Here is a 19,662-nt window from a genome sequence, read left to right as displayed (position 1 = left end):
ATGGTTATTTCGTTGGGGGGTGTGGGGGCAGAGTTGGCTGTTCTTCTCTCGCTTGGATATCTTCTCAGTGTTCTGTTCTCTGCATGTTTCGCATGGAGTTGTGCGCTCGTACCAATACAACAACGTCATAATCATTGTTGGAGTCATTATGCTGCTTTCGGTCGTCGTAACATGTTTTTGCCAAACAACATTACCATCATCGTTGTCATGTGCATTTTATTCTTGTGTTGTTTGCCAGCCAAGCCTGATGGTAGTGTGGTACGTAGTCTTCGTTGTACGTTCGGTCCGTTTAGTTTGTTATCGTTGTTCTTCTGATGGCTATGGTGCGATGTGAAACCATGAAGCCTTGAGTGTTTAGTTTAAGTTTTGCAATGTTCGTGGAAGGACGCGTTCGTTCTAAGTGGTGTGCCAAAATGAAAAGACAATGCCCAAGACGAAGGCTTTGATAGTTGACGACAAAAAAGAAGAAAACAAAAACCTAAAGCAAACAGGCTATAAGCCAACATCAACGAGATGTAGTTGGTGCAGACAAAAAACAAGAATTTGTTCTTTTTGCCAATAAAAGATAATCAAAGATTTATAATAAAGTGTATGTACTAGTGTTTTAAAACAAAAACCAAAAAAATTATTGTGTGGAATGTCCAAAAGAAATTCCAAAACAAAACATAAGTGTGTGTGTGTGTGTGCAGTACAATAAAACAAAATAAAGTGAAATGTGAATGAAAGTAAAAGTGTATTAAATAAGCAAAATTATTGAATCATAAAAATACAACGAATAGCCAGAAGAATAAAACAAATACATCTTCCTTTTGTTAAATGTGTGAAAAATTACATAAAAATCAGCATTGTCTATGATCTACAAGGCATTTCCTCAAGTGTTAATAAAAATGTTGGTCCATTTGCATGATGAAATGGCGCTTCAGCCCCACAAAAGAGCCTTCAAAGAGTGTCGTAAAAGTGAATTGTGTTTTTATTGTATTTCTGGCTGCTCTACACATGGGCCCTAAAATATTTTGCCGCTATATGAACAAGAATAAGTGAGTGATTGTTTTATTTTTAGAGACTATTTCCTTTTTTTGTGAATTTTTACAACTGCCGTTATTTTTTGTTTGCCATACAAAAGATTTTTACATACATTTCCCCACCCCAAAATGATACCAATCCAATAACGGTATTCTAAGGCACATATGCTTCTACTGCCTAGCGTAAAATAAATCGTTTACCCACTCTCTCTCCCTCCCCTTACCATCAATTTTTGGGTTTTGCAAAAACAGCAAGTGTTATTATTTTCACTCACCATTAGAGAGACAACACTTTGCACAAAGAAGGTACACACACACAAACGCAGCCAATATCTGGAGATGCTTGAGTGATGAGTTGACAAATTTATTTGAGGAATGATTGGGTGGCGAATGTTTGAGCAAGAAACTATACTTATTAAAGGGATGAGTTAATATTTGAAGTCTTTCAGAAAATTGATGCATTTTTAAATGACACTAGGCTACAACAATTTATGCTAGTATGTTTTGGGTAGCAAAAGCGGAAAAATTATTAAGAAAAAGAAATTCCAATAATAATAATGTTAAATTTGTAGATGAAATGTTTTTTTTTTTTCATTTCTACTGCCGTTATTTTCCATTCCCATACAAAAGACTTCTAACATTAATTTGCCCACACCATAATATCATTTCAATAACGGCATTTTAAAACACATGATTGTTTTCTGCCTATCGAAAAGCTCAGTCTCCCACTCTTTTTTCCCCTTTATCCAAATTTGTTGCTTTTGCAAAAACAATAAGTATTATAATTGTCACTCCCCATTAGAGAGACAATACTTTGCACACAGAGCTCACACATATGGTTACAACTACAAACGCATCAAAGTAAACGCAGCCATGAAACTGAAGAAGTTTGAGTGAACAGTTGGAATTATTTGGGTGAAATTTGGGCGGTGGAATGTGTAAGCAAACAAAAAGATTGAGTTAATATTTTTAGACAAGGAAAATTAAAATTAAGAACTTAAACGTATGAATATATCTATGAGCGATAAAAAAGCAGAAAAAATGTTCCAATGTGGGGATGTTTTTGTCATCGATGTAGGCGTCAGCTACATCTACATTGTAACCTAATTCACCTCATATTTGTTTTATTGACAGTTCATTTTATTATTAAAAACGAGCAAATATGTTCAAACTGTAATAAATACGGTTCACAAATGGCAACATTATTGGAAATTACCCAAAATTTGACGAATATTTATATGGGAGCTATATCTAATTCTAAACCGATTTCGTGTAAAAATGTGGTACTCGTCGTGAAAAGCGTTGTGCAACATTTTGGCAAGATTGGTAGAAAAATGCCCATATCCTGTGATACATGCTAAACATTTAATATGAAAATTGGATTTTCGAATAAATATGGATGAATCCTGCGTGATGAAAGCTAAATTCGTACGTATTTTCGAATTGAATTACATGATAAGTTTGGTGATACAAAAGAAATTTCTTCGATAAACTTATAGTGTAGAGAGGGCTTTAAAAGTGTTTTTAAATGAATATAAGAATTTTTATATATATATATATATATATATATATATATATATATATATATATATATATATATATATATATATATATATATATATATATATATATATATATATATATATATATATATATATATATATATAAATATATATATATATATATATATATATAAATTCGTCATTCTGTTTGTAACTCCTCGAAATATTTGTCTAAGACCCCATAAAGTATATACAATATATTCGTCATGACATTTTAAGTCGAACTAGCCATGTCCGTCCGAATACACACGCTAACTTTCGAAAAAGTAAAACTAGCCGCTTGAAATTTTTGCACAAATACTTCTTATAAGTTTAGGTCGGTTGGGATTGTAAATGGGCTACATTGGTGCACGTTTTGATAAAGCTGTCATATAAACCGATCTGGGATCTTGACTTCTTGAGCCGCTAGAGGACACAATTTTTATCCGATTTGGCTGAAATTTTGCATGAGGTGTTTTATTATGACTTCTAACAGCTGTGCTGAGTATGGTTGAAATCAGTCCATAACCTGATATAGCTGTCATATAAATTTATCTGGGGTCTTAACTTCTTGAGCCCTAGAGGACGCAATTATTATGCGATTTGGGTGAAATTTTGCCAGACGTGTTTTGCCAGGACTCCCAACAACTGTATTAGGAATGGTTCAAATCGGTCCATAACCTGATATAGTTGCCATATAAACCGATCTGGAGTCTTGACTTCTTGAGCCACTAGAGGGCGCAATTATTATCCGATTTTGCTGAAATTTTGCATGAGGTGTTTTGGTTTAACTTTCAACAACTGTGCTAAGAATAGTTCAAATCGATTCAAAACACTTGGGTGTAATATGGGTATCAACTGAAATGTATTTAAAAGTAGAGTACAAGTATGACAAAAATTTTAAATTTATTCCTTGGTGTCTGAGGGGCCTCCCCACCCCCCAAAACACCCCAGCAGGACATATATACCGATTGGGACAAAGGGGGATTCAAATGAAAGGTATTTAGGAGTTAAATACGAATATGGTATTAAAAATTGGGTCCAAGTACCTGGAGGGCCACCACAAACCGCCCCACAAGTTGCGTCCAAAATCAAAAGAGGAAGGGAAAATTTGGGATTTAAATGAAAGGTATTTGGAAGTAGAATATGTTCAAGAGATTTAAAATTGGGCCCAAGTATCTATCGAGCCGTCCCCATAATTACCGCCAAAAATCAAAGTGGGCCGATTGGGACAATATGGGATTCAAATGAAAGGCATGCGAGAGTGGAATACGAATATGGTGTCAAAAATTGGATCCAAATACCCAGGGCGTCCCCCAAGAGTACCGCCTAAAATAAAAAATAGACTGATCGGGACAATAAGGACCCCAATGAAAGGTATTCGAGAGTAGAGTATGAATTTGGTATATAAAAAATTGGAATAAAGTACCTAGGGAGCCGTCCCAAGCACTAACCTCCCAAAATCTAAGTGGACCGATCGGTGCAATAAGAGACTCTAATGAAAGGCATTCGGGAGTAGAATACGAAATAGAATACCCTCCAAAAATCCAAGTACATAGGGCGCCGCCCCAAGCGCAAGACCGCATCATAAGTACCGCTCAAATTCAAAAGTTGATCGACCGGTAACATATGAAAGGTATTCGAGAGTGGAATACGAATATAATTTTGAATATTAAAAATTGGGTGTAAATACGAAGGGGCCGCCCAAAAACCGTCCCAAGTGAGCATATTAGACCATCATGAAAGGTATATGTCAGTAGAGTTCGATTCTAATGTTGATGTAAGGATTCAAGTATCTTGGTATACTTTTTATCCTGAAATTGGTTTATACACAGGAGGACCCGTGGATCTTTAAAAATGTGGTATCCCAAGTAGTAGCATTGAAATATGATTTTTAATGTAGATAATCAATACAAAAAAAGTCCATTCAAACCGGCCATGTTTACCTACTGTGGCAGTAAATAATAGGTATTTGATAGTACATAACGAACTTGATGTCCAGTTTTGAGGCCATGTGTTTGGGGGTCGTCTCACCCCACAAACTCACCCTAAACCAATGGCAGTTGGGGCTCACATAAAATAAATTTAAGAATAGAGCACAATGCTGATATTTTTTCAGGGATAAGTGCGCCCTACCCCACATGCCCCTCCAACTGGACATATTTGTGGATTTTGGCAAAAAGGGACTCAAATCTGAAATCTTTTTTATGGCCAAGTGTTTCGGCGACGCCTCACCTCATAAACACCCCTAAACAACACATACATAACGTTAACAGCTCTATGAAGCTGAAATGTTGTTTTTGGGAGCAGAGTATGAATCTAATATCCACTTTCGGGGCAAAGGATTTGTCTACCCCAATCCACCACCAAAACGACACTTCAATGGGCGGACCCTCCCATTACCCTATTTTCAAAAATGCCAGATTTCGGAGATATGTGAAGCAATTTAAGCGAAATTTTGTTTGTTTATAATAACTCAAAACATATGTTAGATATCCCTATTTAGGATGGGATATCCAAAGGTGCCGCTCCACCTCCAAAGCCAGCCAAATGGAAATATAAACCAATAATGACAAAATTAGAGGTATTTGAGACTAGAGCACGAATCTGATATATGGAGTTCCACCACACCCCCAATAATACCACCATACCGGACATATTTCCCCATAGCAATATAAGGCATAAGGTATTTGGGAATAGAACACCTATATGCTATCCAGATTGGGGCGAAATATCTGAAAGGCCGTACCAGCACCCCTAAACAGGAAAGTTATGCGACACCAAAGGCCTACAGACCCATAAGCCTTACGTTCTTTCTACTCAAAACCATGGAACGTATTGTGGACACCATGATAAAGAGTAGAACATCCAGCGAACTGCTCAAATACAAACGGCATGCCTATTGAAGAATCCTTCGATTCCAAAACGTACACATTGGCGGTATGCATTGATATCGAGTGGGCTTTTAACAATGAGCGGACCGACACTCTGATCCAATCCTTAGACCAGTACCGGGTGGACCCGGTCCTTAGAGACTAGATAAACTATATGCTAAGGAACAAGTGAATAAATTGTGTGTCTCATGGCATATATATAAGGGAGAAAGTGCCACAGGACACGCCACAGGGAGGCATTTTATCGCCACTCCAATGGGTGACCACCATAAATGACCTATTGCGGATGTTGACTGACTCACAGATGTTGGGCACTATGTAGACGAGCCGTAGGCTCGGAATAGGGCCAGAATCCGAGGATAGTCCACTGGCTCTGCAGGAGCGTGGTTTGACCAATACTTACTTACGTCTCAGTAGTTTGGTGGACTGCTATGGAGAAAAAGTGCAACACAAGGACCGTACACTAGGTTCAGAGAACATTTTGTCTTGGCATAGGCGGAGCGATGAGGACCACGCCCACTAGGGCACTGGAGACTATTCTAGATATCCGACCCATTGACATACAGATTAAGTGTGAGGCAGCCGCTGCGGCTATGAGACTTAAGGCGATGGGGGAATGGTTTGAGGATTGGAGCAGCTCATACCATCGCGGTATAATCGAGGCGACGATAGGAAACCTCGAAGGAAGGGAAGAGGTTTCCGATCGGATACTTGAGATGAACCTTGAAGTCAAGTGCGAGGCATTGCTGCCATCGGCACAGTCTTGAATTGACGGAACCCTAGTATTGCCATCTGGAAGATCATGTTACACGGATGGATCAAAGCTAGAGTACAGAGTGGGCGGGGGGGTTTACATTGAGAACCCAGGGACTGAGATCTGTTTTAGACTGCCTGACCATAATGCGGTCTTGCAGGCGGAGATCCAGGCGATCACGGAATGCGTGAAGTGGTGTGGTGCTTGCGCGAGGACGTCGAGTGTGAACATCTTTACCGACAGTAAAATTGCCATAAGGGCAATAACAACCAGTGCGGTAAGGTCACGAACAGTCTTGCAGTGTAAGAAGGAGATTAACGCCTTCTCTCAGGAATGCAAAATCCGCATCATTTGGTTGCCGGGCCATAACGGAGTAAGGGGAAATGAAAGGCCAGATGATTTGGCGGTGAAGGCCAGAGGACTGCCGTCAATACACTTGGTTAACCCGAAGCCTTTCGGGTCAACGCAGTCCGAGTTAAGGGAGTGGACGACGAATTCACATGCAACATTGTGGAACAGCGAAACGGTCGGTAGGACGGTGAAAATCCTATGGGGGGATCTTGATAGTGAAAAGACGGGGCTATTACTGAAAGGAAGCAAGAAGGAGGTCAGTATAGCTATTGGTATCATAACGGGACACATAGGACTACGAGCTCACTTATGTACAATCGGTGCGGCATGTGATAGCATGTGAAGGGCATGCGGGGAAGATGATGAGACGTTGGAGCATTTCCTTTGTCATTGCCCGGCTTTCGCGTCTAACAGATACCGGTATTTAGGTGGAGACACAATATCAGACATCAACTTAGGGGAGTGGTATTGAAAATAATTAAGGATTTTGTAGGTAGCACGGAATTCCTAACTGAATTTTTTTTAGTTTTTACAAGCCGATTAATGGCTTAGGTGTATGTCCATAGTGGCATGGGGCGGATCTGCACCCTCTTTTCGACCTAACCTAACCATATCAGGTTATGGACCGATTCAGACCATATTTGGCATAGAAGAAGTCCCTGCGCAAAACTTCAGCTAAATCAAATGACAATTACGCCCTATAGAGGCTCAGAAAATAAAATCGGAAGATTGGTTTATATGGGAGCTATATTAGGTTATGGACCGATTCAGACCGTATTTGGAACAGTTGTTAAAAGTCATAGATACAGTGACTGTGCCATTACGCCCCCTGGAGGCTCAAGAAGTAAAATCGGGAGATCGGTTTATATGGGACCTATATCAGATTTTAAACCCATTCAATCCATACTAAGTACATCCATTAAATGTCATACAAGACATCTTAGCAGAAAATTTCAGCCAAATTTGATCAAAAATTGCGACCTCTTAAGGCTCAAAAAGTAAAATCGGGAAGTCGGTTTATATGGGTTATATCAGGTTTTGGGGACAAAATGCAATGACTATCGGGCAACCTTTACATGGGGCACAAGATCAGTACAGGCAGACGGACGGGAACCGTTCAAATTTGAATAAAAAGTTATTCTAACGCAATTCTTCTCCTTCGCGTTGCAAATAGTTGCACAAAGTAATAATGCCCTGTAGCACAGTGGTGTAGCGTATAAAAACTTGAACTTCTTTTCTATGGTGGATATGGGCATTTCAATCATTTTTGTCACAAACTTCTAGGCAAAGGATAAGAGGCCTTTTTCACAAAGCTTAGCAAAGCCTTAAAAGGGTTTTTTTTTGACAGACCAATAAAGGAAACCTGTCAAATAAACCAATTTCAAAACCACATTAAATCAATTTATTTGTCACTTTAATTGTTAAAAATTTAATTTCCTATCGACATCTAACTGACGTGTATTGATTAAAACAATAATCATGGTGATTTTGAACTAACCACAGTCACCGCAAACACACCCATAGTAAATTTTGGTCCTATATTTTGACATTTTATTAAAACTGCCTATGGCAGATTGTGATTACATATAATCTCAAATTAAATATTAATTCACCATTGTTCAGAGACGACCGCCCTTTGTTTAAACCTACAACTTATTGTATGTATTCAGCAACATTGACTAACAAATCCTAATTAACAGCCAGAAAATCTATTTGCCTTGCAAGCGACTTTGAATTTATTTAAATCCTTTCGTATTAAGAATAGTATTTAATTAATTCTTGGAGTCTTCTTCTTTTTCAGTCGTTTCGTCAACGTCTGAAATAAAAGTATTTGTAGCAAAATTAATTCCTACAAAATCCCAATTTCACGTGTCACAAAACGAATTGTCCTAATTACGCACATACTGGTGTTGTAGAATCTGCAATTGCGACATTGAAATAATAAAAACGTAGATGCTGAATTGAAATGTGTTGAGGAGAGGAAAAGGCAACCGGGGCGGATGGGAGGAAAATAAGAAAAAGGAAAAACTTAAGGTGATTTGGTTTCTTTAAAAATAACCCAGAGTTGTGTTATAATAGACGTGTTTTTGTTGCTCAAGGCTAGAACATTTCGTTCACGCCAAAAAGGTAACACTATATTTAAAATGTATCTTTTGCAGACAATGCTATTGACTGTTTTCATCATGGCCTGTACAATGGCATGTGTGTGAAGATAAATTCCGAATTTAACTAGCAGAGACACAAACCGCTTTGTTAACAGAGTGCGAGAGAGAGTAACAGAAGTATTAACAGAGATCCACTGAGGGGTTAGCAGAGCTCTGTAAATACTTAACAGAACCAAAAAACAAGAGAAATTAATTAAATTTCTTACTTTTTATCAATTTTTGCAAATATTTGTAAAAAAAAAGTAAAACCATAACAAAATTTGGAGTAAAATATCAATGCTTTGAATCAAAAACACCAAATTAAAAATATCTATTACCGTAGTACTGAGAAAAATGGAAAATTTATAAAAAAAATATTCTGGGCAGGATTATGACCAATGGTCCTGGAGGACATCTAAGAATTCTACAAGGTACTACCATACATCGTTGGAAAGGTCACGATAGGAGCTTTCCAAAACATGTCCTTATTCGGTTTGGTTTTTTCAAATTCCTGTCTTTTTTTAAGAATTTCTCGAAAAAAAATCTGGACAGGATTATGGCCAACGCTCCTGGAGGACATCTAAGAATTCTACAAGGTACTACCATACATCGTTGAAAAGGTGACTATATGTGCTTTCCAAAACATGTCTTTATTTGAAAATCGAGCATTTGGTTTTTTCAAATTCCTGTCTTTTTTAAAAAAATTCTGGAAAAAAAATCGGGACAGGATAATGGCCAATGCTTCTGGAGGACATCTAAGAATTCTACAAGGTACTACCATACATCGTTGGAAAGGTGACGATGTGTGCTTTCCAAAACATGCCCTTATTCGAAAATCGAGCAGTTGGTTTTTTCAAATTCCTGTCTTTTTTAAAAAAATTCTGGAAAAAAAAATCGGGACAGGATAATGGCCAATGCTCCTGGAGGACATCTAAGAATTCTACAAGGTACTACCATACATCGTTGGAAAGGTGACGATGTGTGCTTTCCAAAACATGCCCTTATTCGAAAATCGAGCAGTTGGTTTTTTCAAATTCCTGTCTTTTTTAAAAAAATTGTCGAAAAAAAATCTGGACAGGATAATGTCCAATGCTCCTGGAGGACATCTAAGAATTCTACAAGGTACAACCATACATCGTTGGAAAGCTGACGATGTGTGCTTTCCAAAACATGCCCTTATTCGAAAATCGAGCAATTGGTTTTTTCAAATTCCTGTCTTTTTTAAAAAAATTGTTTAGAAAAATTCTGGACAGGATAATGTCCAATGCTCCTGGAGGACATCTAAGAATTCTACAAGGTACTACCATACATCGTTGGAAAGGTGACGATGTGTGCTTTCCAAAACATGCCCTTATTCGAAAATCGAGCAGTTGGTTGGTTGTAGAATTCTTAGATGTCCTCCAGGAGCGTTGGCCATAATCCTTTCCAGAGTTTTTTTTTAGACAATTTTTTTAAAAAAGACAGGAATTTGAAAAAACCAACTGCTCGATTTTCGAATAAGGGCATGTTTTGGAAAGCACACATCGTCACCTTTCCAACGATGTATGGTAGTACCTTGTAGAATTCTTAGATGTCCTCCAGAAGCATTGGCCATTATCCTGTCCCGATTTTTTTTCCAGAATTTTTTTAAAAAAAACAGGAATTTGAAAAAACCAACTGCTCGATTTTCAAATAAAGACATGTTTTGGAAAGCACATATAGTCACCTTTTTAACGATGTATGGTAGTACCTTGTAGAATTCTTAGATGTCCTCCAGGAGCGTTGGCCATAATCCTGTCCAGATTTTTTTTCGAGAAATTCTTAAAAAAAGACAAGAATTTGAAAAAACCAACTGCTCGATTTTCGAATAAGGACATGTTTTGGAAAGCTCCTATCGTGACCTTTCCAACGATGTATGGTAGTACCTTGTAGAATTCTTAGATGTCCTCCAGGACCATTGGTCATAATCCTGCCCAGAATATTTTTTTTATAAATTTTCCATTTTTCTCAGTACTACGGTAATAGATATTTTTAATTTGGTGTTTTTGATTCAAAGCATTGATATTTTACTCCAAATTTTGTTATGGTTTTACTTTTTTTTTACAAATATTTGCAAAAATTGATAAAAAGTAAGAAATTTAATTAATTTCTCTTGTTTTTTGGTTCTGTTAAGTATTTACAGAGCTCTGCTAACCCCTCAGTGGATCTCTGTTAATACTTCTGTTACTCTCTCTCGCACTCTGTTAACAAAGCGGTTTGTGTCTCTGCTAGTTAAATTCGGAATTTATCTTCACACACATTACAATGGCGATAATATCGATACTATTGTCAATTTTTTATCACCTTGCGTTCCTTTGCCAACAGCAAATAATTAAAAACATAATAAATTCAACTGGGCCGAACATTCTCCTCCTTCACCCACCATGGATCTTATACTGGAGGCTACTGTACCTGAAGACCACTGTAACGCAGATGTTAGCATCTCCGCATATAACGCTGAACGCCGAGGTACGAAACCTGGCGAGACCATCAAAAAAAATTTCAGCGGTGGTTTTCTCCTGCTAATGCTAGCAACATTTGTGAGGTACTATGCCATGTAAAAACTTCTCTCCAAAGAGGTGTCGCGCTGCGGCATGCCGTTCGGACTCCGCAAAAAAGGGAGGCCCCTAATCATTGAGCTTAAACTTGAATTGGACTGCACTTATTGATATGTGATGCCATAACATTGATATGGCGAGAACATCGTAAAAAAATTTTCAGTGGTGGTTATCCCGTCCTAATACTGGCGACATTTGTGATGTATAATGCCATGCGTGAACTTCTCGCCAAAGAGGTTTCGCACTGCTGCTCGCCGTTCGGACTCGGAGGTTCTTTATCGTTGAGCTTAAACTTGAACCAAACTGTCTAAGAAGCTATTTATGCCAATCGTCATTATGACAATGTATCTTAGCCATTGCAAGAATCTTCATTTGACACACACACTACAGTGATCGGGTAACATTCCCTTCTCAGCCCTAGTTCTTCAGAATACACGCCAAGGACTCGGTTATAAAAAGCAGGTCCCTTATCGTTGAGTTTAAATTTGAAGCGGATAGCACTCATTGATATGTGAGAAGTTTACCCTTGTTCCTTAATGAAAGGTACATGGACAAATTTGTAATTTCAGATAATAGCAGAAATCATAAAGCAAAACTTTAGCCAAATTGGATAAGAAATGCGCCTTCTGGTTTGGTTTATATGGGAGCTATATCTAAACACGGACCGATCTGACCCGTTTACAATCCCCGATGATTTCGTTCTGTTCTAAATTTCAAAATAATAGCTTCAAGCTACCGTATCTTACGTGATTTCCATATACGGACGGGCAAATGGACAGACAGACATGCCTAGATTGACATATGCCATGACGAATATAAATATTTATTAGGGTATTGACTTTTTTACAAGCACATATCCCTGTGCTATATTAGATAAAATTTAAGGTTATTCGATAAAAAAACTCACGCACAAAATGATTTTATTTTGGGCGTTTTGGGCAATATTAAGGTTCGGCCATTTGTCAACTTTTTTGCGTGGTATCTCTTTTTAGGCAAACAGAACTTTGGATACCCCCCACCTCGGGTATATAAGTAAACCACCTTTTTTCAAAATCCGGTGAAAAATGTATACCTTATGCCCCATATCAGTTATATCGAAATATGTTGCGGTTTGGACCAAATACTAATAAGTAAGTCATTGTTTAATTGTGTATAACAAAATAGTGATCTTTTTAGTCGCTATATATAGAAATATACCGATCTGAACCATACACGACGCGGATGTCAAAGAGCCCTACATAAGTCACTGTCCCAAATTTCGGCGAAATCGGATTATAAATGCGCTTTTTATGGCCCCAAAACCTTAAATCGAGAGATCGGTCTATATGGCAGCTATGTCCAAATATGAACCGATCTGTGCCATATTGCAATAGTATGTCAACGGACTACACTTAATTCACTGTCCCAAATTTCGACGACATCGAACAATAAATGCGCCTTTTTGGGCCCAAAACCTCAAATCGAGAGATCGGACTATATGGCAGCTATATCCAAATATGAACCGATCTGGGCCATATTGCAATAGTATGTCAACGGACTTAACTTAACTCACTGTCCCAAATTTCGACGACGGACAATAAATGCGCCTTTTTAGGCCCAAAACCTCAAATCGAGAGATCGGACTATATGGCAGCTATATCCAAATATGAACCGATCTGGGCCATATTGCAATAGTATGTCAACGGACTTAACTTAACTCACTGTCCCAAATTCCGACGACATCGGACAATAAATGCGCCTTTTTGGGCCCAAAACCTCAAATCGAGAGATCCGATCAGGGCCAAATTGAAGAAAAACGTCGAATGGCCTAACACAACTCACTACCCCATTTCAGCAAAATTGGATAATAAATGTGGCTTTTGTGGGCCTAAGACACTAAATCGGAGGATCGGTCTATATGGCAGCTATATCTAAATCTAAACCGATCTGAGCCAAATTGACGAAGGACATCGAGGGGCCTAACACAACTCACTGCCCCAAATTTCAGCAAAATTGGATAATGAATGTGGCTTTTTCTGGCCTAAGACGCTAAATAGGCAGATCGGTTCATATGGGGGCTATATCAAGATATAGTCCGATATAGACCATCTTCGAATTTAACCTGCTCATAGACAAAAGAAGAATCTGTGCAACGTTTCAGCTAATTATCTCTATTGTTTATACCCTCCACCACAAGATGGGGGGTATACTAATTTCGTCATTCTGATTGTAACTACTCGAAATATTCGTCTGAGACCCCATAAAGTATATATATTCTTGATCGTCGTGAAATTTTATGTCGATCTAGCCATGTCCGTCTGTCTGTCCGTCCGTCCGTCTGTCTGTCGAAAGCACGCTAACTTCCGAAGGAGTAAAGCTAGCCGCTTGAAATTTTGCACAAATACTTCTTATTAGTGTAGGTCGGTTGGTATTGTAAATGTTTTGATATAGCTGCCATATAAACCGATCTGGGGTCTTGACTTCTTGAGCCTCTAGAGTGCGCAATTCTTATCCGATTGGGATGAAATTTTGCACGACGTGTTTCGATATTATATCCAACAACTGTGCCAAATATAGTTCAAATCGGTTCATAACCTGATATAGCTGCCATATAAACCGGTCTGGGATCTTGACTTCTTGAGCCTCTAGAGGTCGCAATTATTATCCGATTTGCCTGAAATTTTGTACGTATATTGAAGGCTATAGGAAAAGCCATAGCACAAAATTTCAGCTAAATAGGATACGAATTGCGCCCTTTAGAGGCCTTAGAAATCAAGCTCCAAGATCGGTTTATATGGTAGCTATTGGGTTGCCCAAAAAGTAATTGCGGATTTTTAAAAAAAAAATTAAATGCATTTTTAATAAAACTTAGAATGAACTTTAATCAAATATATAATTGCCATTTTGTTCGATAACCTTTTGCCATCTTCCTGGCAAATTTAGTATTCCACGCTCATAGAACTTCTGGCCTTTGTCTGCAAAAAACTGAACCAAGTGCGATTTTATGGCCTCATCATTGCCGAACGTTTTACCATTTAAGGAGTTCTGCAAAGATCGAAATAAATGGTAGTCTGATGGTGCAAGGTCATGGCTATATGGTGGATGCATCAAAAGTTCCCAGCCAAGCTCACTCAGTTTTTGGCGAGTGACCAAAGATGTGTGCGGTCTAGCGTTGTCCTGGTGGAATATGACACCTTTACGATTGACCAATTGTGGTCGCTTCTTCTTGATGGCTGTATTCAATTTGTCCAATTGTTGACAATAAACATCCGAATTAATCGTTTGGTCCCTTGGAAGCAGCTCAAAATATACCGCACCCTTCCAATCCCACCAAACAGACAGCATAACCTTCTTTTGGTGGATATCAGCCTTTGAAGTGGTTTGAGCTGGTTCACCATGCTTGGACCATGATCGTTTTCGACTAACGTTGTTGTAAACAATCCATTTTTCATCTCCAGCTATGATTCGTTTTAAAAACTGATCGAATTCATTGCGTTTAAGGAGCATAACACAAGCGTTGATTCGGTTTATATATTTATAAATATTTATACCCAAATATCAAGCTTTTTCACCAGTCCAAGACTTTTTATGTGATAATGAACGGTTGATTTTGGTATATTTAACTTCTCCCCTATCTCACGCTCAGTTACATGACGATCCAATTCGATTAATGCTTTGATTTGGTCATCATCAACTACATTTGGCCGACCTGAACGTGGCTCATCTTTAAGTGAAAAATCTCCAGAACGGAATTTGCGAAAGCAATTTTGACACGGTCTTCCTTTTAAGGCTTTATCACCATACACATTTCGTAACTTTTTAGCAACCTGCTACGCGTTTTTTCCTTTACGGAAATAATAAAGTAAAATATGACGAAAATGCTCCTTTGTCGGCTCCATATTAAAATTGACGCCAAACAAACAAATGTAAACAAAATTTCGCGCACTTTTTTTCTAAAGCAAGCTAAAAGTAACAGCTGACAGAAGTAAGAATGCAATTACAGAGTCACAAGCCGTTGAAAAAATTTGTCAACGCCGACTATATGAAAAATCCACAATTACTTTTTGGGCAACTCTTATCTGGGATCTTGACACCAATACAGTATCGCTTTCCACACAAGAGACTATCATGTTTTTGATGTGGAATGTCCTTAGAATTTGTATTTTTATACCCTCCACCATAGGGTGGGGGTATACTAATTTCGTCATTCTGTTTGTAACTACTCGAAATATTCGTCTAAGACCCCAAAAAGTATATATATTCTTGATCGTCGCGACATTTTATGTCGATCTAGCCATGTCCGTCCGCCCGTCCGTCTGTCTGTCGAAAGCGCGCTAACTTCCGAAGGAGTAAAGCTAGCCGCTTGAAATTTTGCACAAATACTTTTTATTAGTGTAGGTCGGTTGGGATTGTAAATGGGCCAAATCGGTTCATGTCTTGATATAGCTGCCATATAAACCGATCTTGGGTTTGACTTCTTGAGCCTCTAGAGTGCGCAGTTCTTATCCGATTGGAATGAAATTTTGCACGACGTGTTTTGTTATAATATCCAATAACTGTGCCAAGTATGGTTCAAATCGGTCCATAACCTGATATAGCTCTCATATAAACTGATCTTGGGTCTTGACTTCTTGAGCCTCTAGAGGCCGCAATTCTTATCCGATTTGAATGAATTTTTGCACGAAGTATTTTGTATGGTTCAAATCGGTTCATAGCCAGATATAGCTGTCATATAAACACATCTGTGGACTTGACTTCTTGAGTTTCTAGAGGGCGCAATTCCTATCCGATTTGGCTGAAATTTTGCAAGACGTATTTTATTCTTACTTTCAACAACTGTGTCAAATAAGGTTCATATCGGTACATAACCTAATATAGCTGCCGTATAAACCGATCTAGGATCTTGACTTCTTGATCCTCTAGAGGTCGCAATTATTATCCGATTTGCCTGAAATTTTGTACGACGGATCCTCTCATGACCACCAACATACGTGTTTATTATGATCTAAATCGGTCTATAGCCCGATACAGCTCCTATATAAATCGATCTCTCTATTTTACTTCTTGAGCACCCAAAGGGCGCAATTCTTATTCGAATTGGCTGACATTTTACACAGGTCTCCAACATATAATTTAATTGTGGCCCAAACCGGACCCTATCTTGATATCGTTCTAATAGTAGATCAAATCTTTTCTTATATTCTTTTTTTGCCTAAGAAGGGATGCCGGGAAAATAACTCGACAAATGCGATCCATGGTGGAGGTTATATAAGATTCGGCCCGGCCGAACTTAGCACGCTTTTACTTGTTTTCATTATCACCGCTTTCGATTATTTGAACGGGTTTTTACGCACTCAAAGTGTATTAAAACAATTTTGTTTATTTGTTTGACAAATATTTTATAATGTCCCCAATATTTTAAGTTCAAAGATACAAATGTGACGCCGTCAATTCTTAATAGCCTTTTTTGTCTGGTATTGAATTGATACCAAATGGTATTAAAAATCTTGGCTAAAGACACGAACAAAATAATACCAGGCGGTTTTTGCAAAGTATCTTCATATTTCAGTCAGTATACACATTCGCTAATTTAGATAAGTTTTCAAAGAAATGAAAACCTTAAGTGAAACTCCTTCTGACTGCTAGTGCCGGACACACGCTCATGTTCTAATGTCTCCTCTTCTTCGAGGTCCTCACAGCTTCGGCAAGAGTCGTTACTGGCTCAAGCCTCCTTGTTTGTCTTGTAATTACTTTATGTGTACTTTAATGTTTGGTTCTTAATTTCATACCCCTCCTCCCACCCCACAGTACATAACAAATTGTAAAACATTTATAAACATATTAGCTGTTAACGAAAACGCATCCAATAATATGTTCCTAATTATGTATAATTTTTTGCTTTCCTTCTCTTTGAATCGATTTTTTAATGCCTATTTTGTTACTTTTCTTTTTCTACAAAGAATTCAAAGAAAAACCTTTTTTACTTTCCAAATTGATTGACCTACACCCATAAGTGTTTCGTTGCCTTTGGTAAACAAGTTATTTTCCTTTTATCGATAGGGTGCTAACCGTTCCCTAATTCAGTCTTTCTTTTTTTTTTAGAAAACTTTTGTAAAAGAATTTGCTCGTTAAGTTAAAAAAATGTACTGCAAATCTGTTGTCTCTGCTTCCGTCACCAAAGTTACTGTACAGAAAAAAATAAACCAACCAACAATTTTTAAATTTTACCACAAACTTCTTACCCTACCCATTTTTCTCGGCTGGTTTGGTTTGGTTAGGATTTTTTATTATCCCTGAGGAAACCACAAAAAGCCGACATAAACGAATTTACAACTTTGTCTAGGCGAGACAAAACTTTTTTTTGCCACTGAGGTTTTTTTGACATTTTGTGTTCCTTTATTTCGCGTTTAAGTCTCTTTTTTGTCTCGTTGCGTAGATAAATTGCTGTTAATTTGTTTTTGTTGTAGGTCTGTTATAATTTGACAATTTTGGTCTGACAGTTGTTTTTTTTCGGCCATTTCTACTGGTGTTTTTTTTGTCTTGTACACACTCGGCGGCATTTAATATTGTGAGGGGGGTGGCTTTGAGGCTGAATACACCTAAGGGTTTCATTTGGTGGAGCTTCCACCGCAGTCCTTGGCTTTTGATGCAATAACTGTCATCGAAGCATGTTTTTTTTTCTCACTGTCTGTGTGCGGTCAAATGTTGTCAACTGCTGCCTTTCATGTCCTTCGTCTTGTAGCTTGCAATTTCATAATTGGAGCTTTTGGCATCGTTTCGTTTGTACTGCTCCTTAATTTGTGTTTATGAATTGCCAATGAATTTGTCAACTAAAAAAAAATGAGGCAATACCATAAAACTTGACCTTGATGTTTATTATTGCCGTGGAAGCAATTATACAGTCCAATGCCTTTGGAGATTTCATTTATCTGCTTTTCTGGGCAATCACAAATTTAGATATAACTATTTAGGCGTTTCTCGATAATCTCAAATGAAATTCACCAGAATAAGGGCAAATCTTTGAAAGCGAAATTTTGTTGCTGTTGTTATTCGACATTTCATTATGAGAATAACAAATTCTCAAGAAGAAATGGCTGCATTTGTTACTAAGAATGGGCATTTAATTGAATTCCATGCCGAATTCAATGTCAAGGGTAGCAGATAGTTATAACAAACATTTATTGGGAATAGCTTTTTTTGTATAGAATGCTGTCGAAAATTGATTTATAGAAAGCTAGCTGAAGTGGGCGAGCTACGATACGCCTTGTTAAACAACATGCACTCAAAAAAAGTGAACCTCAAATCAATGAAAATTGAACTAAATGGTAGTAAAATTGATTATGAGTTGTTTGAAGCTTAAGATTGGTTTTTGTCCCGTTTGGCATACATAACTACTTATTTGAGGTATATGTAAGTGACCTAAAATTTAGTCAGATTTTCAGGAAGTTAGGATATCTGAACTCAATTTGGGCACATTTTTAACATAATTATAGGGAAAATTCTTTTGAATTTTAATACCAAATTTATAAAACTTGTCGTATGATAAGTCTTAATTTATTACATATATAACAATTAAAAGCGTGCTCAGATCGGCCGGCCGGAATCTTATAAACCCTCCTTTTCCAGATATCTCTTTTTAGGCAAACAAAGGATAAAAGAAAGGAATTGCTATGATATTGGAACTGTATTAAGTTATGGTCCGAATTGCACCATAGTTGAATCGAATTTTGAAGACCGTAGAAGAAGTCATTGTGTAAAATTTCAGCCAATTCCAGTAAGAATTGCGCCCTTTAGGGACTGAAGAAGTAAACTAGAGAGATCGGTTTATATGGGAGCTGTATCCGGCTTTAGGCCGATTCGATATATTTGACACGTATCTTGAAGGTGCTGATAATAGAAGCCACTGTACAAAATTTCAGCCAAATCGGATTATAATTGCGCCCTCTAGAGGCTTAAGAAGTCAAGATCCCTGATCGGTTTTTATGGCAGCTATATCAGTTTATGGACCGATTTAAACTATACTTTGCACAGTTGTTGAAAGTCATAAAGAAACACGTCATGCAATATTTCGCCGAAATCGGATAGGATTTGCGCTCTCTAAAGGCTCAAGAAGTCAAGACCCCAGATCGGTTTATATGACAGCTATATCAGGTTATGCACTGATTTAACCCATACTTTGCACAGTTGTTTGGAAGTCATAACAAAACACGTCATGCTAAATTTCGGCGAAATCCGATAGGATTTGCGCCCTCTAAAGGCTCAAGAAGTCAAGACCCCAGATCGGTTTATTCGACATCTATATCAGGTTATGCACCGATTTCACCCATACTTGGCACAGTTGTTTGGAGGTCATAACAAAACATCTCATGCAAAATTTCAACCAAATATCGTAAGAATTGCG

The 19,662-nt window shown here is 37.8% G+C and overlaps 1 long non-coding RNA gene across 1 annotated transcript in view; it reads left to right on the top strand.

The window, feature by feature from the left end:
- Window positions 1–360: 360 nt before the first annotated feature.
- LOC131997195 (uncharacterized) overlaps window positions 361–19,662 on the top strand; it is a 91,630-nt gene continuing 72,328 nt past the window's right edge. The window contains exon 1 of the long non-coding RNA XR_009398110.1: window positions 361–1,037. This is a non-coding gene — a long non-coding RNA (uncharacterized LOC131997195). The remainder of the gene's footprint in view (window positions 1,038–19,662) is intronic.

Source organism: Stomoxys calcitrans, chromosome 4 (assembly GCF_963082655.1).
Source record: "Stomoxys calcitrans chromosome 4, idStoCalc2.1, whole genome shotgun sequence".
In the NCBI taxonomy this organism is placed as follows: Eukaryota; Metazoa; Arthropoda; class Insecta; order Diptera; family Muscidae; genus Stomoxys; species Stomoxys calcitrans.
The sequence above is the reverse complement of the archived record's forward strand: the minus strand, read 5'-3'. Positions and strand labels throughout refer to the sequence as shown.